This window comes from Tyto alba, unplaced genomic scaffold (genome assembly GCF_018691265.1).
Source record: "Tyto alba isolate M040663 unplaced genomic scaffold, T.alba_DEE_v4.0 Super-Scaffold_7, whole genome shotgun sequence".
NCBI lineage: Eukaryota > Metazoa > Chordata > Aves > Strigiformes > Tytonidae > Tyto > Tyto alba.
Window position 1 is genome coordinate 17,148,262 of NW_024881328.1, and position 6,000 is coordinate 17,154,261.

Consider the following 6,000-nt stretch of genomic DNA (forward strand, 5'->3'; position numbering starts at 1 on the left):
CTTGCGGAGCGATACTACATTTCGGTATAATAAACATCTTGAACCTTTGAGACTGTTTCCCAAAATTCTTACGAATCCGTATTTTAGGATTTAGCATCTTAGGCTGCCCAGATAACTTCCTCAGCTACAGCAGCTTGTTTCTAGATCAGCAAGGAAATATACACACGCTGCATATACACAATGCAGGCAGTGAAGTCACTTACAAGCCAGATAATCTTCTTAGTTTCATCAGTAGTAGATGATTTTACATGTTGGCAGAGGCCAAGGTCCAGACATGAGAAGACCATTTTAGGTGTCTCCTAAGTGACACTCATTGTATATAGTGGGTCTTGAGAAGGGAGGGGACACTGGAGATCAGAGGAAGGCACACAGTGAAGAACACTGTAGGAGGACATCCCAGTTTCTCCCTGTGCTGAAGAAGCACCCACCACATGCACAACCTCCACATAATTTTCAGAGTCACTAGGTTTCCAGATCTGCCTGAAAATGCCAGGTACAAAACACTGGACTAACCCGCAGCCTGTTAAGAAACTGTGCTGACTCTCTCTCTCACCCTGAATATGCTCTAATGCACATAAGAAATACAGAAAAGCTCACAAATGTTGCTAATAAGTGCACAAAGATTTCACTGGCAGGTATCACTCTCCTTAGTGACTTCTACCCACACCTTTGCACAAAAAACAAGCGCTTGTCAATGGACAAGTGCAGTGTCTGCCCATGAAAGAATGGAGGGCTCCATCAGGAAGAGATAAGACAGAGATAAGAGGGCAAGTGCGGATTTAAAGACAGGGCTGTCAGGGATGGAGTGCTGCTGGTGATGAAAGCAGAGAGAAATGGAAGACTAGTGAGTCAGAAAAGTTAATGGATTTACACCAGTGGAAACAGGAGTTAATTTTTGACTGTTGCACTTCTGAGGGTCTCCCAGTAGTACATCAAAATGGAAACCTTGTTCTGAAAGGGAGATCGTGGCCTTGCATGTGGCCCAGACACAGCGTTTGACAGGGAACTTGAGCATTGCATGGACACATTCTCCCAGGGCCTCAGGAGCATGTGAAGTGAGAGACTGTTACATCCAAGTAATGGCCTAGATCTACTGCTTCCTAACGGACTTTATGTTAATTAAAGGGAGATTTCAAAACCATACCCTTTTTTTTTTTTTTTTCTCCAAGATAATTAATTGATTTAGAAGTTTATGTAGTTAAAGGGGTTTGTAATTACATTCTGTGGCATGGGGGGAAGCATTTTAGAGATGGATGCTGCCAGGTGCTGAACACCTTCGCAAAGGTGCCGAGCACCTGGGTTTCCCAGTTGGCTGAACCCTCACTGCTGAAATCCCCTCTGGTCCTTGGGGTCATGCAGCTCTTAATGACTTGGTCCCACTGAAATGAAGTATACAGTCTCACAGTCCCCAAAAGGATACCCTCAAAAGCACTTCTTCTGAGACAGTGTCTGCATGTAGGCAGCAATTCCCTGCTGTTGAAGGGGCTTTTCCTTCCTAAGAGTCTTTAGCTCTCACTGGTGATGGTTTTTTAACCCTCAGGTCAGATGCAGGTGACTGTGGTGATGGGCTGGCTCTAATACCAGCCTTTTCCATCTTAAGACTAATGTGGCTTCTCTGGATCTTCCTCCCAGACAAACGCTCGCTCTCATTCAAGAAGAGCAGGAAAACACAATCCATTAACTCCAGGAACCACCTCCCTCCCTATTCTTTCCTCCCATCCCTATCTTCCTGACCTGCCCTGTAAGAGCATGAATATACTCCTGGCCCTGAAAGCACTGAAGCTAGGTGGAAAGAGCTACAAGCCCTTTGATCTGCATTGGGAAACTGAGGCACAGGCAGGAGAATTCCCTCATTTGAGTCAGCAGTGAAGCGCTACATGGGGTTCTATTTTAACTCATAGCAAGATTCTCTTCTGAGAGCAATTTGCACATCCTTGTGTGATGTGCAAATAAGCACATACACAATATATATCTGTTTTTCTTCCCTCTCTTTACGACTGAATAATCACACAATCTTTGTTCCATGGAAGCTTGAATGCTGCTGTTTATTGCCCCCTGGAAACAGGATGACAACAGCCCACGGCTCCTCCACAGCAACTCGCAAAGGTCTCCTGAGCAGAGAATTATGCCCGTCGGAGGCAATAAACAGCAGGAATGATAGAGTGACTAAGCACCAAAGATCCTGTATTTGTGTAGAAACTAGCAATGAGAAGGAGGAAAGGATGCCCTGGAGGATAGCTAGTGCCTTAGGAAAAAAGCTTCCAGCATGTTCTAAAAAGGAAGGTCTACACGCATAAGACACAGGCAAAATTTGATCCTCATCCCACCATTGAACCTGCCTGTGGTCCTGGGTAAGGCTCCCATGCCAGGCATGGAGGCCAGGAGATCTGGAAGCATGGTACCCCAGTTCCTCCCCACCTACCCCTGGAGAAGCAGGGATGGGCATTCAGGCTGGCCGTGGCCCCATGGGAGGAGCCGGTGGCCACTGTTTCCCCTGCTCCCAACCATCACCCTACCCCAGCACAGTGTCCATGTTGTGGGTCTTTGCCCAGGCTCCCTGCACAGGAGGCTACATGGGGCGAGGTTGGCTTAGCCCAGTTCAGGACCAGCTTTTGCCACCTGTTGGGCATGGTATTGAGGTAGCCATGGTAACTCTGGGAATAAGCCTGGCTCTGATGAGACCCAGAGGAAGACCACAAGCTGGCAGGACTGCAGGAATGACTGTGCTTATGTACATTAGGATGATAAGGAGCTGCTGCTGACATATCCTAAATGGAGCCCATGCTGGAGTCCTGGTCATGCAGGCAAAAGGCAGAGCAGGCAAACCAACAATCTCTTTGTTGGGATGCTGCTTTTTCAGTTACATGGTGGCACTACACAGAGGGGAAGAGTTTCCTCTGGACACACCAGCTTATTGGAAAACTGGAAAATCACAGGAGAATTAGCCCAGAGTACCCTGAGATATATCCTCCTCCTGCTCTCCCTGATGTGGTTTGGGTGTGCGGTATCAGGAGAGGTTGCAGAGGAAGACGGTGTCTCTTCTGTCTGAAGTCATCATGTGTTGAGACTCTGCTGCTAAGTTCACCCCTGTCTGGCTCTGATGCCCTTTGGGGACCCCACATTTAGGCAGATAAGGAAGAAAAACATGAGGGATCTCAGCACAGGAAACTGCCCACTCAGTTTCTTTTCTCTGAGGCAGAGCTGTTCCTGCAGTGGCATTGGCAATATGCGCTCCCACGAAATTGCTGTCCCAACGAAATCCTGATGTACACAGGAAAAAAAGTTAATCTCCTTTTGTTCTCTACCCCGACCACCCCCTTTCTACATTTTTCTTTTTGATTCATTTTTATGCTAAGTGGTATAAATTTTCCGGGTCAGTGCTAAGTCCTTTGGTTGTGTGATCTTTACATACCAGCAGATATACACAGAGATGAGAGGAGACCAAGTGCAAACCAATTCATCCTACTGACACTTTTATTTATCTGTTTGCTTTCCCCATCTGCCACTGCTCAACGCCCTCTGTATGTGTCTGTGTATATGTGTGTGTCAGAGAGATGGGGAAAGAGGATGGGATACTGGTCGAGCCATTGAAGATCTCTCTACTTGCAGCTGTAGGTCTCCCCTTTCCTTCCTTCTACCCTGCTACCCATCCCTCCTGTGGTAATCTCACATTGCCTTCAGCCCTTTGTTCATGTTCTGCTTTGTGGCAAAAAAAAAAAAAAAAAAAAAAAGAAGAGAGACTAATGTATCAAATAAAAATAATGCAGGGGGTCTTAGTGCTGACACAAGATGCCAGGGTGACAGTCAGGAAGCTGGAGTCAGCTGCCAAGCCCAGACTCAACACTGGTGGCAAAGCTGCCCTGCTGCCGGGTGCATCGAGGGCTCCCAAGAGAAAAGCACCAGTGTCTGCAGCTTGAGCTGAACTCTGTGTCTGAAAGCAGAGACAGATGCACAACGGCTGTGGATCAGGCAGAGAGGGGGACTCTTTACGCACACCATTAATGTTTCATGGTCCTGAGGTCCAGCAACCACACTGGGAGGAGAGACGGAAGTTTGTTCTTCCAGGTTTGCATTTAATCATGCCTTTCCCACTGAATGTGTGAGCCAAGACTAATCATGGCACACAGCAGAGATCTTTGCTTACTAGGCCTGGGTCAAGACCCTGATTTTTTCATTTAGTCTGTATGAGCTGAAACAGTTTCTACTCTACTCTGACTCGAGATGGTTCTGAGCCATCAACTACAGGCAAAGCAAGGTCCAGTGGCTTTTAAGTCTCTCACCTACTAAATCATTTGGATAATCCCCATCTAGAGTATTTAAGTTTTCCAACAATCCCGTTTTCTCTTCTAGGAACTAAGCCTCAAGAACTCATGACCCACCAGGTATTTGCAAAGTGGCATGCATTCAAAATGTGCTTTTTTTATAGCAGTGGTGTTATCACATAGTGAGCTTGTTCCTGGAATGAACATTGCTTCTGAGTTGTCAATACTTTAATCTGATTTATACAAGCTGTGTTTTCTCTTTCTCTCTCTCTTCCCTCAAATAAGTACTAATAAGTTCTCAACCTGGATGAATCCCAGGTAGTGGGATCAGTACCTGGCCATATATCAGCTTTGTTGCTGAAATCGAGGATGAAGCAGGGACAACTGAAAATGTTTCTCCCGTTTGTTTTTAATTCTGCTTGTAAATATCTGGTGTCTGTCTGAAGTATGACTGCCTTGTGGGAATACATTTCATTTCTTATATTACTGTGCACCAATTAAGTAATTAATGAAAGTCTGGAAAATCTATAAAAAAAGTTGGTTGCATCCTCAGGGATCATTAATACCGCATGGTGTCATGACCATGAATAAAATCTGACAGCATGTGCAAGTTCAGAGGGAACTACCTGTTCTGCTGTTAAGAGATCAAGTTCAGGTGCTGCATCAAATGATTTTCAAGACCGGGTCTTTAACTTGTCTGTGGACTGGAAAATATTTACAGGGCATACGGGGGTTAGTCTTTGTCCTCCAGGACTCAGTTGTCGCTTTACAACCATATGATGTATTAGACATCACTAGACATGAATGTCACTGCTTTTAGCCTAAAATTCTGTCAGCATGATATTGTGCTATGATGCAGTCACAGTCAGCATCTTGATTCGATTTGTACATTGCTCCACAATTCACTCCAGGAGGGCTTAGGGTCCAATTCTGCAAACAGCTCTGCCAGTGAGAAAAGTCATCCCCACCACTGCTTACAGACCTGAGCCCTTCACAGCCATCAAGCAGCGTTCTCAGAGCATGGGGCAGCACCACCCATCCTGGCAAAATTGTATGGAAATGGTGGCCATTTCCAAACTTTACTTGACCTCAGATGCAGTGCTTGATTTCTGTGTGTTACAGTGATTCCAGACGGACAACAGGGAAAGAAACAAGGGACTTGCTGAAAACCCAGCTGCAGCTTCTGAGCTTGGATTTTCCAGGTCAATACATTTAAAAATTTTTTCCACCAATAAAGAGAAGGGGAAAACCTCACCCTTCCACACTCAGTCTTAAATATAGCTCCTGCGATAGTTAAAAAAAGGAATTTGTTGCCTGTTAAGAGAGGAGACCCATTCCCAACCCATACATCTGAACTGTCTTTGGATTCAAGGCTGCCCCATAGCAATGAGCAGAGCTCAAGACCATCCCTCTAGATGGTGTTAGTGAGGGTCTAAATAGTAAAGGTGGGTTTTGTAGCATGGATATCTGTTTTCTAGAACCTGGATCAAGAATCATAAACTCATTTCACATATATCAGTGAACAGCTGTCAGAGAGCAACAATTTTCAGCCCTCATCAACCTAAACTAAATGCAGGCCAAGAAGTTACTGGCAGAAGACTCCCAATTCATCAACAACTTCTGAAGCATTTCTTTCCTCAATAAAGGCAGCATAATCTCAGATTAATACATTCAATCATGAATCCAGAAAATTACTCTATTAGCAAATATATATTTGCATATGCACAAATACATGTAT